Source organism: Equus asinus, chromosome 1, assembly GCF_041296235.1.
Source record: "Equus asinus isolate D_3611 breed Donkey chromosome 1, EquAss-T2T_v2, whole genome shotgun sequence".
In the NCBI taxonomy this organism is placed as follows: domain Eukaryota; kingdom Metazoa; phylum Chordata; class Mammalia; order Perissodactyla; family Equidae; genus Equus; species Equus asinus.
In genome coordinates, this window is record NC_091790.1 from 35,753,588 (window position 1) to 35,774,993 (window position 21,406).

General features: G+C 39.3%; 1 protein-coding gene across 4 annotated transcripts in view; it reads left to right on the forward strand.

The window, feature by feature from the left end:
• Positions 1-4,950: 4,950 nt before the first annotated feature.
• RGS17 (regulator of G protein signaling 17) overlaps positions 4,951-21,406 on the forward strand; it is a 104,136-nt gene continuing 87,680 nt past the window's right edge. The window contains exon 1 of one of the 4 annotated variants that reach the window (XM_044761757.2): positions 4,951-5,201. The gene's annotated coding sequence lies outside the window, so the exon portion shown is untranslated. The remainder of the gene's footprint in view (positions 5,202-21,406) is intronic. The other 3 variants (XM_014866437.3, XM_070487346.1, XM_070487313.1) reach the window with 3 other exon arrangements.

Consider the following 21,406-nt stretch of genomic DNA (forward strand, 5'->3'; position numbering starts at 1 on the left):
GCCAAGACAGATGATTTCTAAGAACTTGTTAAGTAAATAGGTGAATGAATGAATAAATGGATGGACGGACGGATGAAACTTGAATAGGCAATCATACTATATTAGGCAAATTCTACTAATATTTGAATGTGAAGACTTAGGTGAGACTATAAAGGACTTTCATACACTAACATATTCACACTGTAAAACTAGTTCACAGGAAATCAAGACGCCAGAGAACATTTAACAAAATTTTGCAATGTAAATATAGATCTTCTGATTTGCAACTTTAGTGTATTTCAACAAGGAACTCAAAAATTAGTCACCTGGACCCTTCTAGTTACCAGACATATTTAGCAAACCAGCCTTCTCCACACACATTAACACAAAGATCTGCATTAACCTGACACATCTCTGAACTTACACTGTCATGAACCAAAATATAGCAGAGATGTGAGATACTACTGTGAGATCAAACCACTGCCTCTCTCCACCCTTCCTTCTACCAAATCCTGGAAGTAGATCTGACAAAGGAGAAGCCTGTTCCACAATCCAGCTACTATCGTCTAGGAACCTTCAAAAATCTCAAGATAATATAGCATGGACCATTAAGTTCTGGAATTGTTTTCCATACACAAAGAAATGTTTTCCATCCACAAAGATATAAGACAGTAATAATTGAACATCATCATGTTCTCTAGGTGAGATAAACATTTTGCTATTTTTCCACAGAGAAGCAGAGGATTGTTGTCCAATATTATATGATAGATCTGTTGAACCAAAGAGGATGTGAATATCCAGGGTTCACTAAAGAGCACTTTTGTAAAGTACTTAGGGTGACTCAAAACCAACTCTATGTTGTCAAACCATTGTGGGAATTTATGATATACAAAATTGGGCATAGCTGATTAAAAAACACACACAAGGTGTTTATATCTACTTCCATGGACTCATCCCATAACGCTGAGATATAAATGTACTCATGCTATTCTGAAAGAATAATATTGAGTCTTTTGAGTTGAAAACTGATAAGTTAAACACTAAGGAAACATTAATAACTAGTAATTTATAAAAAATAAAGCACATATAAAATGTAAAACTCTAATTATATCTCATTTTAATATTTAGGAGGCAGACTGTCTTTTCTTTCTCTCATCTCCCTCAAATATTGATGAAGAAACACAAGTATTTTCTATGTAAATAAGTTCCCTGAGAAGAGCATGTCTCTAAGGCTTGATTAAAAAACATGATAAGTCCTGTTTACTAAAAGTAAAGAAAAAGTGTGTTTAAGCAGTCATATTTTAACTATCCTTCCAACTCCACTCTGGAGAACTTTGCCTGAATCGAGCAGTCATCGTTTTTTAGATTCAAGCAAATTTCTTCCTTTCCCTCTGCTTTTCAAAGGTAAAACAGTTGCTTTTAAATAAATGAGCATGTGGGAAAAGAGAGAATGAAATGTAAAGCTGCTACATAATTTCTTCCTGAAATAACCTTTCAAAGGTACCAAACACTGAGGTAGATTCCAGGTCTCCTAATGATGACAAATACCCCTAACTATGGGTAAAGGTACTGTAAAGATTTTGATGCTCTGTCCTTTTCCAATATCTTCCGTCTGCCAATATTTTGCCTGCAAACTCCTGCCTGCCTTCCTGTGTAGTCATTATACCAAAATGCTGCTGCTGTATTCAGATTCTCTGTACTTGAAAAACACATTCATAACCGTATGGAAATGATCAGGGTCCAGTGCTGCTTTCCACAGTTACCACACAGCTGTTGAATGACCATAAGCCCAATGAGCTCTGAAATTCTGTGTAAAGAGAAGACATCCCCATGGCTAAAATGAACTGGAATCCATTTCTGAGTCATGTATAATAATTTTATAGAACATTTACATTTTTTGCAAACAACTTGAAGACATAATACCAGGCATATAGTAGACATCAATAAAGTTTATTGAATTGAATTGTTGACCTAGTCATCATCAGGTATCATTGGTGTTGCAGATATTTCCTAAGACCCAGTTATACACACAGACTGCAAGTGATCAAACTCCACGAGGTGAAGGTTATTAAAGCTGTGATCAGTTCCACCCATTTGTTCAACATTCAGATTGTGGGCGATATGTCCAGTTCCTAGAACACTGTCATTGAAGATTCTCGCTAACACATAAAGGATTACACGATGAACTACAGGCACGAAAGAAAGTCACCAAGAGGTTACATTTGACTTCAGCATGTAAATTATTGGCAGAATAGCCAAGAGGTCATAGGTGCAAAAAATTGCCCAGCCATTATTACAATTTAGGGAAGCTCATGGAAGTAAGGATCTCTTTTTTATTGAGTATGCTTGTTTCAAAGTTGGCTCTTGGAACACTACTCTGACATCTAGTTTTAATGTGTGCCATTGCGTGGAGTCATCTTTGACAGGGTGGGAAGAGGAAACAATGTGGTCTCTCTGTGCACTTCTGGAAAACAAACAGCAGGCAGCAATGAGGATCCAAAAGAAGTATCAGGAAAAATAAAGAATAGTTTTTCTAAGTGTGTTATTTATTCATTCAATCATGCATTCATTTCTTAAATTCTTATTGAGTGTGTACCATGTGCCAAATCTTGTTCTGGGCAGTAGAGATAAAAGTACAGTGAAAACTACAGACAAAGCTCTTGAGATCCTTTACTCTAGAGGGGGATGAGGAGATAATAATAAACAAATGCAAGCTGATTCAGATAGTGAAAAGTATTCGGAAGAAAATAAAGCAAAGAGATCTAACAGAGAAGAACTCTGGGGAAGATTAGATGGAGTGGTTAGATAAAGCCTGAGCAAGTGATATCTGAGCAGAGAACTGTAGGATATGAAGGAGCCTACTATGTAAATATCTAGGAGCAGAGGATTCCAGACAGAAAGAACAAGTACTGGAAGCTAGACTTATTCAAGAGAGTAAAAGAAATAGGCTGACGTGGCTACGGCACACATACCTATGGTCTATGGGAGCATGGTATGAGAGAACTAGACTGCAATAGATTACACAGAACCTTCCAGGCTGTGGTAAGGATTCGTGGTTGTATTTAAAGTGCAATGAAAACTCACTGGAGGATTTTAAGCAGGATGAGGATCTGGTTACGTTTTTAAAAGATCACTGAACTGTTTGGAGAATGTGTAGTTTTGGGGTTGCGGAGAAGAGCCCCATTGGTGGCTTTTGCAGGAGTTCAGGTATGAGATGACAGAGGTTTGAACTATTGCTATAGCAATGGAGAGGGAGAGAAGTGGAGGAATTGGGGATATATTTTGGAAGTGGAGACAACACGGTCAGCTAATTAATTGGGTGTTGGCCGGAAAGAAAGAGACAAAACAAGGACGTCTTCTAAATTTTTGACGTGAGTAACAGGGTGGAACAATTTGAAGAGGAACAGGTTCGGAGCGGGTGGATATCTGGAGTTCTGCTTCTGAGATGTCTGTTAAACATAATAATAGTATCTACCTTGTAGAGAAAATAAGAAACACATGCAAAACATTAGATCAGTATCCAGCACACAGTAGTTGTTCCATAAATATTAACTATTAAAATTATTCTTCAAATAGAGCTGTCAAGGTATTTGAGGGCATAAAAGAGCTCTGGGAGAGGTCAAGACTGAAGACATAAATCTGGGAGTTACACAGAATTCAGTGCTACTCAAACCATTTTTGGTGAAGGACTTTTAGTTTTTACTTTCAATGTGTCGAGGACCAATACTTTTGTAAAATCTAACAAAAATGAATTACTTTACAAATAAAATAAAACATGCAAAGCACAACTGACTAATGTGCTCAGATGCCCAGGCAATGTCAAACTGCTATAAAACTTTCTACATCTTACTCTGAATTTCTGTACTTATCTCTCCTTACAGACCAATAAGGAACAATTTGCAGACTAAGACCAGTCCGGGGAATACACTTGGAAGAGCAGACGTCCTCAAAGCCATGATGTAGTGAGAGTAGGAGGCCCTGGAACAAACCCTGAGACACACTGAACTCAAGCAGAGGTGTGGAGGTGAGGGGCCAGGAGCATGTTCAGTAAAGGAGACTGAAATAACACTGTTTGAATATATGAAATAACAAAACTATGGGAAATCATATATATATACTTACAAGTAATCAGTTTGAAATAGGTATACGGAAAAAGCCTAATCATTCCTGCCAGGAACTCACTCCTCTTCCCACAGATGTCACATCTGAAGAGAAAGACATCCGCTTCCCTAATTCACCCTCACAAACACTTCAATCTAATCATCGGAGATGCAATCTAGCGCTCATGATGCATTAAGCATCCAACGCTCCTTCACTACCAAGCTGGGCTCCGCTGATTGCTACCGAGCTGGCCCTGAAGGATACTCCAGGCCCCAAGCATCAACACCTTTGTTAATAATTCACGACTCCTGCCTGGTCATCGGCTTCTCTCACTCAAAACCCTGGCTCCAGTGGTCCAGACTCCTGAGACAGAACACGTGCCCCAGACCAGAGAGCATCTGAAAGAATTCTCAGGGCAAAGGGTCAGATTTCTGGGTGAGGACGTCAAGAAGGAAAGAACTCTTCATAAAGTCCAGTCTTTGGGTAAGCAAAACTTGCTTAACTTCACACTTTCTTGAACCCCTACACAGGGACTGCTTCCACTGGGACCCCGCTGCTGCAGCGCAGTTTTGTTCCTTAGAGACACGCTTCTGGTTTCAAGCATTCTCCCAAAGCGCAGGATGTAATAACGAGGGCTGCGGGTGAACGTGAAGTTGAAGGAGCCTGGGCGCGAGAGCCTCTCTAATCAAGAAAGTCTCCCAGGTCTCCGAGGCTCCCGCGAAGCTCCGGACCCGAGTCGCCCGAGCCCCGAGCCCCTCCGCACCGTGGGCGCCGAGCCGAGCCGAGCGCGCGGGGGCCGGGCGGCCCGGGGCGGGGCGGGGCCGTGACTCATGCGGCCACGCGCCGGGGAAAGAAGCAGCACCTCCGGCCGTGCCGGGCGAGGGGCTGCGTCCGCCCGCAGGGCGCATGCGCGCTGCTGAGCGGCTCCAGCTCCCTCCCCGCCCACCCCTCCCTCCGCCCCCTCTCCCCTCCCCTCCATCCTCTCCTCTCTCCCTCTCTCCTCGCCCGCTGGGTGCTGAAGTTGGGCGGATGGCAGCAAAGCGGCTCCGCTAGAGGACCGAGCAGCCCAGCTTCGCGCCCCCGGACCTATCGGTGCGCTGCCCACACCTCCAGGCGACTGGGTAAGATGCTGTGTCTGAAACCGAGCGGGGCTAAGTAAATGACATCAAAATGTCTGCTTTGCACCGATGGGTGAATTTTTTAAAGGTGGGGGTTGTTGGAGGGCGGGGGGAGGGAGGAGGTGAAGGAAAGAGGGGGCGGAGAGTGCAACTGCCAGTGCCCTAGCGGGGGAGGCTGCGGGCGCGGGGGTCTCGGCGCTGCCTGCCTGCCGCGCCGCGGGTGGGAGCGGGGGCCGCGCCGCAGGTTTGGGAAGTTGCATTCGGCGTTGCTGCCACGGCGCGGTCCGCTCGCCGCCCTCCAGCTGCTGCGGACGGGCTGGGCGAGTGTCCTGCCAGCCCGGGGAACCCTCGGTTGGGTCCCCAGTGGAGAGCTGGGCGCCATCGGGGAACCGGCAGAGGGCCCAGGGCGGCAGAAACCCCGGGGGGCGCGAGGTCCTGCGGGATTTTTCTGATTGTTTGTTAGAAAACCGAATGTAACGTTAAGTGTCCAATCGACCGATCACCTCAGCGTGGTATATTTTCTTTCTTTACCTTTGGGAAAATGCACTATTCAGGTGGGGAAGGTGTAAGCCAAAGGGATTGCAAAAATGCATACCTTGAGCATCGGTAAAAAATCTGAGTCTGTGAATGTAGGGAGTGGGGGTCTCTTTTGTTCCTTCCCCTCCCCTTGGTCGAAGAAAAGGGAGTTCTTGTGTGCACGGCTTGGGGTAGATTTCACAGCCACCGAGGGGGCGAGGAGGAGGAACGCCCACCAGATCCCCAGCGGCTGCCCGGGTGGGTGTATCCGAGTCTCCCCTGCTGTGGGTGATGATTCTTTTTATTATCATGGAATCACAGTTTAATAGCCCCCCCCCTCCTCTCCTCTTCTTGTGCTGCGGCAGAGGCTGGGTTGCAGACACTCGGCCGTTTCCTCTTCTCCCTACCTTCCTGTCTCGGTGAAAAATGTCGGAGGACTTGAGGATGGAGGAGGGACAGAGCTGGCCTCGGAAGCCGCGGATGGGGAGATGCTCCCCGCGAGCGGGAGGCTGCTGGGAGTGCGTCCCGGGCAGCCCGTGCCAGCCTCGGGGTCGCTGGGCTCTTGAGGACAGAGCAGAGGTCTCCTGGCCAAAAAGACGCCCGCCTTGCGAGACGCGTGCTGCGCCCTCCGCCTCCATCCGGAGCCCAGGACACCGGCTCACCTGGGACAATCTCGGTGGCTCTGGCAAGACTGAGTCTGGCTCCTGGCATAGTTTTCCTAACCTCTCTGACCCTTTGATAAATGCTTCCTTCTTTAAAAGAGTCACTGGAAGGTTTGTCTAGGGAACTTTGCGAGCTTCCCTTAGTTTCTTTTTCTCTTTTTGTTTTACAGCGAGCTTATTTTCATCATGGGATGGCTATCACAAATAATAGAGAGAAATCTTATAGCTTGCTTCCCATTTAGAATAAGCATTTCTGAGACTAGATGTCATCTGCATTTCCGGCGTTCATACAGACTGGTTTTCCGGGTGATGAACCCTTCCGAAAATCATTTAATTGGAGAAATGAGAAACAATTTTTACTCTTGTAATGGAAAATAATGTTTTTCTCCTGGTTTCATAACTGCTAGACACTATCTGTATTAAATAATTTTGAAAACTGGGAAACACTTTAAGTAAATTGTATTTATTTCTAAAGTCCTTTGTAGTAATAGTAGCGGGTATCCATGAAATGTACGTTATAGCACTAATATCTAATGAAAAGGTGATTTGTACTCATTAATTCACATGAATGAGCAGTTTGGTCTCCAGTTAAGTCACTATTAAGCTACTTCTGTTAGCATGAACTAAAACAGTAATTAACACACTCATGGGAGGGTAGATTTATTCACTGTTTTTATAATCTTAAAAAGTATATTTAGAGAAACCATGGGAAAGTAGTTTATTTATAATTTTTGGAGATGAGAAAACAAGTGTTTGTTATTACAAAAGGATGGGATGGTATCGTTTATTAAATAGGATGAATCTCCGTGGCAGTGACATCTGGTCTCAGAGCTGTGGGCACTCATCCTTCCTCCTGAGTTTGTAGTCTGAAAGGTTAAGAAAACCACCTAATTTACAGAACGAATAACATAAGGTGTCTGTTGTGCCAATTTCTACCCTTTTTGCTCTGATTCCTCAGTTACTCCTCAGTGTTTAGTCCCCAAAGAAGGAAATTAACAGGGCGAGTTAGCTTGCTGTCCAATGCTAAGGCAGACAGCCATCCCTTCTCAATAGGTATCTCTTTGCTCTTGGGGATCTTCCTAAAGGATCCTAATTTACTTGAACTCGTGTTGGAAGTGTAAGTCATTATTCCAATGGAATTCTTACACTTTTGCATAATAAAAATAATAATAATAATAATAATAATAATAATAATAATATAACATTCTTTGACACTTCCCACCACTAGGGCCAGGGGCTTTGTAGGAAAGGAGAAATATACATATTCTTACTCATTTGACCTTATTATCACAGCCGAATCTAAATCTAAATTGATAAAAATTCTGTTTGACTCATAGACTAAAAAGTAAGAAAGGATTTACCTGTTAATATACAGTTGTAGAGATAATGGGCCTTCATATTAAAAGTCCATTTGCTGAAAGACATGGGCTTTTCTGGAAAAATGAAAGGTGGGTGTGGACAATGAGGTATGGAAGCAAGAGGGATGGGAATCCATCCAACTGCATTTCTGTTGAGAATCCTTTTTCTGAATGTCCAACTCTGCTTACTTAACAATGACGATGGAGCACCACATAGAAGGGCAAATGCAAGGACCACTGTACACCCCGTGTTTGAGAATAACGCCATGTGATGTTCAAAAGCATTTTACTTCATCTGATTACTACAGTGAGCATATAAGTATAAATGCATTGTAGAGGCTTAAAATTGCGTGACATTTCCAGGGAGGTGTCCTGGATCCACCTTGGTATATTATGAGCTTTTATGGAAAGCTTAAAAAAGTAAAACAGTTCTTAAACGTAGGTAGCCAGGACTCTCAACGTTAGACTGATGGATGCTCTCACCTCCCCTGTCTCTTCCTATCTTCACTTATCCCCCAAAGACTTTCCTGGTATCCAAAGAAAGTCATTTAGACTGTTATTCCTGCTATTGTGCCAACACCTAGCACAATATCTGGCAGAAAGCTGGTATTAAATAAGTATTTCTTAAATGAATAAATTTTGCAGAATTGACATGACTCACAAAAGGCTCCTAAGATTTGAGATTACATTTATTTATTTATTTATTTTGAGGAAGATTAGCTCTGAGCTGACATCTGCCACCAATCCTTCTCTTTTTGCTGAGGAAGATGGGCCCGGAGTTAACATCTGGGCCCATCTTCCTCTATTTTATATGTGGGACGCTGCCACGTTATGGCTTGATAAGCTGTGTATAGGTCCGCCCCTAGAAGCCAAACCCTGGGCTGCCGAAGAGGAGCGCACAAATTTAACACTATGCCACCAGGCCGGCACCCCGAGATTACATTTTTAAAAGAGCCCCCATGCTCATTATCAAATACACTAGCCTGAGATCTAAAGATCATGTTCATCGTCCTGCATCTTTGGAGGAAGCAATTTTTAGAACTGTCACTCTGTGAATATATATGTTTTTACTATAACATTTATATTATGATTTGTTTCCAGATTATAAAAGCAATATATGCTTATTTTTAGGTTCCCCTAGAACACAGAAAAAAATGTATAAAACAGAAAGTTTAAATTAGCTGTGAGCAGTCATGGACATGATGAACATGAGCTTCGGATCAAGCTGACCTTGGCTTGTGTCTGGGCTCCTCCATTTAATAGTTTCTCACCATGGTTAAGTGACTTACCTGCTCTGAGCTTCAGTTTCCTCAAATATACAACAGGAATAAAGACCCACCTCCTAAGATGTTTGTAAGCAGAAATATAAGTCACTGTATTTAAAGTGCTGAACATGTGCCCAGCATGTACTGAGTACTCATAATTACCCCAATGTCTAAAGAACTGCTATTGAGAATACTGGGCAGTTTACCGCCAGTTCATTTCCTATGGATGAATGAACCATTTTTTAAAGAATTAGAATCATGTTGTACAACTCCATGCTTGCTTTTTTGAAAACTAACATTACTCTGTTGGTGTTTCCCGAGAAACTAAAAATTGGTATTTTTAATACAACTTAGTGACTGCAAAATAGGACATCTGAATTTATTTAGCCATTCCTTTATTTTTAGACTTTTATGTTATTTCCAATATTTTACTGTTTTAACCAATATACATCGTTATGCCTAAATTTTGTCTGCATACCAGCAGAAAAAGGGCATTTTTTCCTTTAGGCTTAGAACATTTACTTCTCACCAACATGATGTCATCTTTTAAAAAATTTGCTAACTTGATAGCTGAAAATGACGTTTTTCAAAGTTTTATTCCTTTGGCTACTAATAATGCTGATTACTTTTTTGACATGATTGTGAGCAAAAATTTTTTTTTTGTCTTTGAGGATAGCTTGTTCAAGTCTTTTGCCCATTGTTCCATTGGTATTCTGTTAGATTTTTCTTATTTATTTGAATGCTAATGTTATTATTATTTTTTAAAAGACAAAAGCAGACAAAGAAAGGAAATGCTTAGTGACAAAGAAGACATGTGGCAAAGACTACAGAGATCACTGGGGCTGAACTGGACTCCAGCTCGGCTGGAGTGGAGCAGACATCGCCAAAGGCTAGGGATGGATCAGCCACAGGATTAGAGCTACCATGGTGTCCATAACCTACTGCCACCTGCCACTGTATCTGGGCTTTCCAAAGTGCACGGTTCCTTTCAGAAGCCCAGAATCACTTCAGAGTTGGGATTTGTCATTTTTCTGTTTGGGCACTGTGCACACACACTCACATCTTACATGTACAGGAGGAGTTCCCAGATTTTCATGGATCGTTTCTGCTGGTTGCCAGTGTGAGAGGAGAAAACTTCCGAGTTTTCCTGAGATAACCAGATTGAAAGGAAAGTTGGGAGTAGATGGAGGTCTCATAGGGCATTAATTGAAATTTCTCATCAGAATGAAGTCAATTAAATTCATTATAAAACCATGTCAGATTAGAATCATATCCTATCCAAAATTTTAAGCCATAGGTGAAATTTAAATATTTAAAAGTTGAGAATCTAATCTAGTACTTTAATGAGTTCTATATCTGGAGTGTTTTAAATGTTTCAGTGCTCTTGTAAGCTCCTGGTTTTGACATTTTAAATTCTATGACTTGACAAATGTGCTTTCAAGCTTAAATATTTAGTTTGGAAAATCTTTAAAGTCTTTCGATATTAATCTACCTAAAAAGTGTAAAAATTTATTATTATTGTTGGTTCCAGTTTATCAAATATAATAAAATGTCAGTAATTGAGAATAATGAACCTGAAATTTATGACGACTAGGAGACCCTATGGGAGAAGCAGTCAGCTGTGGTGGAATCTAAAATCTTGTTTCAAATAGAACTGGATTTGAATTCTTGCTCTACTATTTACCAGATGTGCAGACTTTTCCATTAAATTATATAAATGCTTCATACTTGAAATTCTAGCCTGAGTAATAAACATCTAAAATCTCTCTGAATTTCTTAAACTTTGTATTTGAGATTTTTAAAAAATCTCTGTGTCAATAAATATAATTTTATTGTAGACAATGAATGTGGTTCACAAAGCAAATATTTACTTCCTTATATTAGGTCACAGGCTTTCCACAGTACTGCTGATTGGCTATTGAAATACAAAGGTTATAATTCAAGAGCCATGGCATTACAATAAAACAGACACAACCCAAGGGAAATTATGACATAAATGAAATGAGCAGGTAAGCGTTTATTTCATTTCTTTAATTATCTCGGTTCTTCCCAGTGGCATAGTGAGTTAAATCCAGGGAAAACTCTTTTGTAAAAGTTGACAACACTTTCTCTATTTATTTCTAGTCTCAAGGAAATGCAAGGGCTTGTTTGGTGTATTATGAAAGGCTATCTAATCTAGAGATTTCATGAGTCAGTTTTGGTCCTAGGAAGACCATCCCATCTCTCTACCCTGTTTCCCTCAACACTTCTACTTTTTCAGGCTTCAGTTAATCAAAATCAACAACTATTTGAAAGTCTGCTGTATGAAAAGTGGCAATCTATATATTTAATTTAGAGGATGTGAAAACGCATATGGAAAATTGCCCTTGAAAGAAAGAGACTTTAAAAGCAGAGAATCTAATTCTGTAAAAAGAACCCAGTTTTTGGATTCAAATAACCAGAGATTTGGCCTTATCCATGTTGAGCCTTGATATCACTATCTGTAAAGCTGAAGACTGATCGTACATACCTCAAAAATGTTGAAGGATTAAATGAAATTTTGCCCATAAAAATGCTTCATATATTGGCAATCACTATCGCAAGTGTTAGATACTGTAGGAGAGTTAAATAATTAAAATAAACCCGAGAAACATCATGTAGATGATAAGTGCTTAAAGAGATTTCTTGCCAGTATTTGTCTTAACTAATGGATCCTTATTAACGTTGAAGTTGCTCTCCATGTGTTTGCTATGTTATCATTTCCTGATCAACTTGTTTGGCCAAAAAGTTAAATGAACATTCACTAATGTGAATAATATGTGCTAATTTAAGGTTTGAACCTATTTCTTTCTCAATTTATTTCTACTCAATACTACCATACTGCATTTTACCTGTGACCTGTGAGTTTTGCATTATCAGGATTCACTAGATAAAAGCAAAGGAAAAAAGAATATCTTTATTTATTTATTTTTTTTTTGGTGAGGAAGATTGTCCCTGAGCTAACATCTGTGCCAATCTTCCTCTATTTTATATGTGGGATGCCACCACAGCATGGCTTGATGAGCAGTGCATAGGTCCATGCTCAGGATCAAGGCCCACAATCCCCAGGCCACCAAAGCAGAATGTGCAAACTTAACCACTACACCACTGGGCCAGTTCCAAAAAAGAGTCTTTTATGAGGGCACTACGGCATAGACTTGCTATAAAGCAATACAATGACCTATATCATTTACAATCTGTTATGACTAACTGAATGTTCTGTTTTGAATTGGAGTATTAAATACTCTAGTGTAAATTGGAGTATTAAATATTACAGTGTGAATTGGAATAATTTTTTGCTACCTCCTGTTTGCGAAGCTTGACATTTGACTTTCCCATTTCTCTCTTTTCATTATTACTGTTAGTGGTATTATTAGGATAAGTATTATTTCTAAATAGATAACTTGGAGAGCAAGGAGTACCAATTCTTTCCGTACATCTAACACTTTACAGAAAAGCAGGTGTTTATGTTATTTTATAGAATTTTTAGGATAGTTACATAATTTTTTGCCTGAAATTTAAAATGTATCAAGAACGTGAATGTTAAATCTGTCAGGAGAAAAAAAAAATCCCTGCTGTTTTATTCTCTTCTGGTAATCAGGAATAAACTGGCCTGACTGTCATATCTCTGCTAATTGATGAGTAAATAGTGTTGGCAATTTTGATTCAAGCTGTTAAACCCCATGTTTTCCTCATCTGCTCATGTCCAGTAATATGACTTTTTGCTGTTGAAGAAATAGTTTAGATTAAATTATCTTTAGTAAATCCAATATCTGATGACCCACCTATCTTTATATAAATGATGGATTTAGTTGAAGGATGTATTTATATATCATTTTTAATGCTGAAAACCAAGAGATAGAGAAATTCGTATACACTGGAATTGTCTCCAAAGTTTAATATTTTGAAAAGATGATTTTGTGTGTCAGTATCTGAGTGTAGGTGTGTTTCCCCTTTTTGTTTGTGAGCTGATAGGAAACCACTGGCCTGATGCCTGTGTAACCATAGCCAAGTGTTCGGTAGGAAAAGATACACATTCTGGAATACAGGGGGAGGTACCAATGAGATAAGAAGGAAAGTCAAGTAAAAAAGCAGGAAGTCTGGGCTCAGAAAACAAGAGTATTAGCTAAAAATGCATTATATCTTAAAGTATAATATCATTCAATGCATTATTACATAACTCTGCTGTATTATGTAACCACTTCCAGTTTCATGATTTCATGTGACCTAATCTTAAGAAGGTAATTTTTTTACATTAATTCAATAATTTCATTGACCGAACATCTGAGTAATGCAAGTGGTGTTTTGTGAGGTAGAATTTCATTAAATAAATGTTAATTCCAGGAAGGAAAAAATGTGAAGCACTTTTCTTGACCTGACATAGGTTATGTGGAATAGTTAAAAATTCTTGTGGTTGATACCAAAATTCAATCACATTGACAGAAATTCTGCTTCATATTTTTCTTTTTAAATGTATCAACTCATAAGTCCATCTTATATAAAATCAATTTTATTTTTGTGATATAAAAAGAGCTTTACATTTTGCTTTAAAATACTGGCAATGAGTAAATGCCCATGCTAAACTTTGTTTTACTGAGCAGTGGGGCAGTGCAAGGACTTAATGTCTAAATTATTTATTAAGACTTTGGGGGAGTGACAAGTATGCTTGGAGAAGTTCGTCTGCTCATTGTCACTGAGATTATTTTTAAAGGAATGTGGATTTATGGCTTAGTAGGATCACTGAAAGTGGTTACTCAGTGAAGCTGTTGGTTACAACCCAAATCAATGTTGGCGCTTAGTGTGCTGGCCTCTGACCACTGGCCCTGGGAGAGTCCTAGTCTGGTTAGATCTCAGGGAAGAAAAAGGAGGTCATGTGCTTGAGCATAGAGCTCACAATCTAAAAAATTCAATTAAGGGCAGGCAGAAATATTGGAAAGATAGAGTGGTCTCTTGGTACATCTGTATATATGACCTGCATTGGTCTGATTTTCCAAGTGTTTGCATTAGATTTCCAACTCTACCGCAAGTTCAGCTAGTCATTAATTTCACCTTTTTTGTTTCCTGCCTCCTTATTCATAATTAATGCAAGTAATTAGAGCCCTAGTCTGTAACTGGGAATAGTAAAATTAACTAAGCCATAGCCAAGGCTTAAGGAGCCTAAAGACTAGTTGAAGAAAGAAAATATGTATGTAAATCGCTATTACTATCATATTCTAGGAGAGAAATAAAATGCTGTGGGAACTCAGGAACTTTAGATTAATGTTAGATGGCCAGACCAGGATCTGGCAAAAGCTTCATAGAGGTTGTGACATTTTCTGAAATTATTGGAAGATAGAATTTTGACAAGCAGAGAAAGGCCTCCCGGGCTCAAAGACAGCATCAATTTTAAAAAGGCACAGAACTAGGAAAATTCGAAAAATACTTTGCGGCACAGTTTTCCAGAAGTATATGGTATGTGCAGGAAATCACAGGATGATAAGGCCAGAAAGAAGACAGATACTGGTATCAAGGTGAAAAGCTAGAATGGCCCTTGATAGGCACAGAGCCCCGTGGGCGCTGTGTAAGTAGAGATTCCAGGGTGAGCGCTGCTTCAACAGGTCTGTGCAGTGACGAGAAGAGGGGAAGCAGGAACAGGATTTCAGCTGTTCAGGTGAAAGAACATGTGGCCTTTACTGGGAAATGGCAAAAGGCTCAACCTAATGCAGTGGAAAGATGACCTTGTGAGAACATTTGACTCAGAGCCTCTGGGACTTGGTCACCGATGAGATTAAGAACATGTCCAAGGAGCCTTAAAGCCAATATAGAGGATTTTGGCTTGTGTGTCTGGGTGATACAGATGCCATTAAGACCTAGAGAAAGCAAACTGATGAAGAGATTAGGGAGGAAATAAGCTGAGCTCAGTTTGGGAAATAGTTTGACATATCCATCAGAGTTCTAGCAGATGTTTAGCAGGTTGCTGATTAAAAACCTAGTTGATTCAGTAGGAAGCAACAGGAATGATGTTAGGCTATGTCAATAGAGGCACATAGTTTCTAAAATGAAGCTGGTGACAGTTCTGTTCTATTCTGCATATTAAAACCACAACTGGAATGTTATTTTGAATTTCTTTCCTTCTGGACACCACAGTTAGAGGTTTGCAATACAGACGATAAAATTAACAAAACCCAATAATTCATGTGAGAAGTGATTGGAGGAATTTGTAACTTAACCTGGAGTATAGTGGTTCCCAAAGAGAATATATGTGTGTTTCACCATTTGGAGAAGAGCCATGTGAAATAATTAGACTAATTTTAAATTGCCCCAATGAAATGATGGGAATAATAAAACCACATGGCAGAGTCATCAGAGATAATATACACAATGCCCTGGCACACATTTGACATTTAGTGTGTCTTAGCTCTTATTGTTACTCTTTAGAATAGCCTTGGAACCAGTGGGCATACGTCATAGAGAGAGATTTTGCCATCCTATTCAAAATAACTTTTTAACAGTAAAGCTGGATGGTTAAATGGGGCTGCCTTGAAAGGTGGTAAGTTTGTTGTCAATTGCTTGGTAGACAAACTCTTGGCAGAAGTGTTATGGAGGAGATTCAAGGATTGGGAGGGTAAAAGATCTACAAGGCCTCGTTCTAACTCCAAGGATCAAATGGCTGCAGGGAATTTGGAATGCAAACTCAAGAGAGAGGCTAGGGCTAGAAATAAAATTTGAAAATCTTTTACTTAGAGGTGACAGTAGTAGATGATTGCCAAAGGAGAAAGTGTAGAGAGTGATGCGAGCTTAGAATAGAATCCTGGAGTATGTCTGCATTGAATGGGCATGTGGGAAGAGAAGGAAACTAAAATACATACGTACATTCATACATAAGATGGTCAGGATGAAAAAAAAAGTGCTAAAAAGAGAGTGAAGACACTGTAGTATGCCATGAAACCAAGAAAGTGGAGTTGTTCTTAACCAATTTTGTTCATATTTATAGTAATCATCCAAAAAGATTGGTAAAGAGAGACATATTTAAGAAGAAAGAGCAACTGAGTTCTGTCATGCGGCAGAGAAGTGAAGATCTGGAACAAGACAACACGTTAGATCTTGCAGTGAGGAAATTACTTGTGATTGCCTGGACAACACATGTGATTAATGATTTATACATCATCTATTTGCAAAATATTTGAGGCCGCTTAAATAATAGCACTTCCACACAGGGCAATAAAAATGAAACAAAATAACGATAAGAAGGCACAATGAGAAGTAAATGGGGAGTGCGGATGAATGTGCCACAAAACATGCATAGGATTGTTATTGTAACAGGAGCGCTACATTTTAGCTCTGAGATTCCGGCAGCCAAAATAAAAGGCTTACAGGACAGGTTACCTATAACTCATTGGCTAATAAAAGAAAACATTTTTTCAGAATTTTTATTTCCTGGCATTAAATTCTATGAAGAGTCTATCCCATGGATTCTTAGATAAGAAATAGTGACATATTAGACAATGGGGTCAACAAGGGTTCTGCTGAAGATGCAGGCTCGCTTTGAATGGCTGTTTCTTTTTTAAGTCCTTGGAGGTCAAGTATGCAGTATTAAGAAGAAGTCTGTAAAAGCCAGGAAGGCGGTGATAATTTCAGACTAGTTGGGCATCTGAATACTCCTGAGTCTGAAAAATCAGCATACAGGACAGCATGAGAGAGGCAGGGCATCCTAGACAGAAGACACCAGGGTAGTTCCAGGAACATGGGGGAAAGAGGGCACCAAATGCCTTGCAACCTCAGGTCCGTTGCACGTGCCACTCTCTCTGCCTAAAAAAAACTTTCCCCTGATCTTTCTTAACTGTCAAGTTCCAGTTCAAATGTCACCTCTTCAAAGAGATCTTTTCTGGACTCTCTGCCTAATCTTGTCCCTTCTTCATCCCTCTCCTCATCTGTCACTCTCTAACAATAATCTGTCTTATTTAATTCATAGAATTTACTGCTCTGTTAAATTATTGCATTTATTATCTGCCTTCCTCCTCCCACAAGGTCGAATGTAAACTAGTTCACTGAACAATGCTGGGAACAGATAGGTGCTCAATGTGTTGAAAGAATGAATGTTTTGTGAATAGGGAAGAACTCAGCTTGGTATCGATGTGATAACTAATGGATGGTAGTGCTGGGAAGAGGATGATGATTATGATAATGACACATTTTGTACTGGGAATTTTAAGAACACTGAAGTTTGGAAGAAGAGCACATATTCTCTATACATCTTCCTTCCCACTCACAAAGAGCCCGGGTAAGTTCATGAATATTCATTGATCATGTTTCTAAGGGGTGGAGCCTAAGTGAGAAGAGTACAAAGGGCCCTACATTGTGGCAAATTCTCTTTCCTCTCTCTTTGAATAAGGCTGTTTAATATTCCCCATTTACATTTTGGAGACTATCTTTCAAAAATATCTTAGGCTTTTTTAGGATAAATAATGTCACAGGATCTTTTCTAGGAGTAATTAGCTATTGGGTGCAACTCCTTTTATGATCCCTCCTGCCAGCTAACAATAAAACCCCTCTTGTGTTAAAAGATGTGTGCGAGAGCACGTGTGTGTGCTTGTGTGTGTGGATTTTGCACGTGTGAAAGCGTGTCTGCGTGTGTTCATGTGTGTGTGTTGATGGTAAGGAATGCATAGAAATTGCCTAAAATATAAATCAAGTTGCTGACATACAAATAATAAAGCATAAGTGCCAGTTGAAAGGAGACCTTTAGTATTCGAGAGGAAACTGGAACCAGCTGATCTGGACCTCTAGGAGGTGAGCCAGAGAACATGCTGAATGTAGGCTAGGTGTTTGAAAGAACTATGGAGAGCAGAGGACCAAATAGAGGGGAGGGAACAGCAGCCTCAGATGGGTAGCAGGACCAAGGAAAACTCCTTTCAAACATTTGTCTTAGGTTTAGAGAGAACTGAAGTTTGTTGACAATGAGAAGCAAAATTATCAATGGAGAAGTTTCAGGGAAAATGCCATGGAATTTTCTGGAGCGCTGATTTTATTCGTTCTTGGGAAATTTGAAATGTTTCTGTGTCAAAATAAAAACAAATGTTAGGGAATGGCATATAATATTATTTGTTTATTCGTTCATTCATTCATTTAAGGTTAAACCTAGTGCGTGGAAGAAATTTAGATTATTTAGGCCCTATTTCGGGCTTTGCCTCTGCAGACCAGGGTAAAGTTAGCAGTTCAGAGATAGTAGAATTTCCCCAAGATGATGAATAAACAAGGTATTTTAGAATCACAAAGCATAATAAGCTCAAAAGGCACCTTGAAACTGAATCTGAAAAAATAACGGGTTCTTTTTCCCTCATCTCCTCATCACTAATAATTTAACTCATAGCCAGGAGAAAGATGTCGTGGGACAAATATTACAAATTGTTTTTCCTCTAATGGCTTTACTGGAAGCATCAAAATGGCGAAAGTGTTTTCAGCTTAGGAGAAGACAGAATAAAAAATACTCAATCTAATTTTCCTTGTACGCTGAATAAGGAGTTTTGACTGTAATATTCACGGTATTATTTAGTCAATTGACCAAATGTTAGACTGTTAAAACAAACAAGTAAGTAAAGACTTTCCTAATTATAATTTGTTAAATTCTTGCACAAGGGGATGTCCAATCTAATAAGTGTTGCCCTTGTCTAATGAGCAAAAGTAAATTAGCGTGGTTTTGGCCAGGTAAGAATACAAGTTTAAAAACTGAAAATGTGCTTTACAAGGAAAAATAATCACCTCACAAACTCGCAGGAAAGCAACCTTTGAATGCAAGGTGAAATAAGGTAGATTTTTATATATGTTCATTCTCTTATTTGAAGGCAGAACAGTGCACTGTCGTTCAAAGGTAGGGGGATAAACAGGAAATTGAAGTTCAGAGAGTAAAAGTGAAAGGAAGAAATCAGTGTTTAACTGCAGGTCTTCCAGACCACAAAGCAGAAACTGAGTTCATAATCTGTAGTGTTTTGTAGTTGTTTGTTTATAATGTTCCCGTGCATTTGGCTTTCATTCCAAGGACTAATCTGGGAATGAAGAATAAGTGATTGGGAAAAAAGTTGTAAGTGAAAGGGACTCATGCTGAATGATTGAGAGACAGAGTTTTTGTGTATGGCTTAGCCAGTGAAATTTCTCTTTTAACGAATACTTCTTGAGCTCCTTCTATATGCCAGGCACTGTTCTGGGAGATTGAGATTTATTAGAGGACAAAACAGACAAACATGCCTGCCTCAACCCAAGTGTCCTTCAACTGATAAATGGATAAAGAAGTGTGGTATATATACAATGGAATACTACTCAGCCATAAGAAAAGACAAAATTGTCCCATTTGCAACAACATGGATGGACCTTGAGGGTGTTTTGCTAAGCAAAATAAGACAAATAGAGAAAGAGAAACACGATAGGATTCATTCATGATTAGTGGTTACTGGGGTGAGGTGGTGGTAGGTGAGCATAACGGGGAAAGGGGCACAGGTGTATGGTGACAGATTAAAAACTAGACTATGGGAGGTGAGCACGATGCAGTCTATACAGAAACTGATAAATAGTGTACACATGAAATTATACAATGTTATAAACCAATATGACCTCAATAAAATAATTAATTAAGAAATGCCTGCCTCTATGAGGCATATATGTTTGATCTTTGATGTTTTTAATTGTCTCATAGAGGGAGTCCTTTGTAAAGCAAGGCTTTATACAGACACACACACACACATATATACATACTTGTATGTACTTATGCATACTTATATATTTGTACATACTTATATATACATATATAAAGTATATATAGATATATATCTATATATACACTTTCATCTTTCATGCCTACATTAGATGCAAATAAATGAGGCTAAATGAGGCTAAGTGAAGGTGTCCCAAAGGCATGGTGGCTGTATCAGATTGGAATGTAATGGGAATTTTCTCTATCTTGATTCTTTTAAAAATTGACATGACGTGATATTAGCCTATTTAAACCAATACATTGTACTACTACAAGCATATTAATTGCAGTTCAGAAAATATTGGAATGAATGTTTAGAGGAAGGAGATTCCACTCTCCTGCCTTCTCTCATTCAAGGAACTAGATGGCTGATGGCATCCAAACTTCTGGGCACAAGAGGGAGAAGTGAGCTCATTTTTCCTAGGCTGGAAATCTGACATCCCTCCAGGAATTTCCCAGGAAGGAGCAGCCTGCTTCATCTTCCTCCCTTAGCTATGTCTTGCTTTCGGCTGCTAAACTTCCTTCCTAGCGTTCCAGGCTCTGAGGTACATTTCAGAGAATTCAGAACATAATTAACTGAAGTAGAAGAATTCTGAGATACATCAGAAAATTTAGATCATTTTTAACAGAGGTAGAAAAACCAAAAGGAATGTGTTCCTGAAATGCATAGTTAGGCAACAAGATAGGAATGTAGTTTTATTGTGTCTGAGCTCTTGGAGAAATTATGTACGGAAGCTGTATAATGTGCGGAGCCAGAATGGGTGTGAAATGAATCAAAATGAATAAAGCTGTAAAAGAGAAGAGGCAGAGGCAGCTTAAAATTGCAAGGAGCGATGTGGTACTTTTTTTTCTGACAGGTGTTTAGCAGATTGCCCTATAACTGACATGTACTCGAAGTTTCCAATTATATTATAGGAGAAGCAGTATTTCCTGAAAGAACTCATTGAGAGCAATCTGCACTCCCCCTTCACCTGTAATTTGCCTTGGTTCATAATGACATGTACAGAATCACAGGATGGCTTTGTTTTCAAGGATGGCGCTGAAGCAAGAAATGATGACTTATCAAGAGCTGTTAGGGATCTGACTGTTGCCAAGGGGAAATGAAGGAAAAAAATCTGAATGTATTTCAGGAAAATAAGTAACTGTGGCTCGTGCTCTGGCTGGTATTTTATTTGTTTTGCAGTGATGGACTTGAGAAGACATTACAAGTACTCCACCACCACTTGCAATAATTTAAGGCTAAACAAGAGCAAGTGATATTTTTATAGCTGAGATTTTTGAATATTAATTTTTTGTTATGTGTTATTTGGATGGAATTAAAATTTGATTATCATAGTGCTTGATATGTTAGAAAATACAGTATAGACTTTATGAAGTTTATTTTGTACTTGTAATTGTTTTATACAAACAGTACGAAAAATTCATTATAAAATTTATTTAACTTCAAAGAAAAATGAAAGACCATGGTGAAATAAAATCAGTTTTAAAAAAGCGCGAAACTTGTTTTTTGACTCTTCAGATATAGCTATAATGTTAGGTATTTGGAGAAAACATGGTGCCAGCAGTTATGCATACTAAACTACTGCAATGTCTGTTTAATCTTGAGATGGGACTCAGGAGAACTGAGTTCTAGTGATAGCTATAGAGTTGCTCAGTGAACTCATGA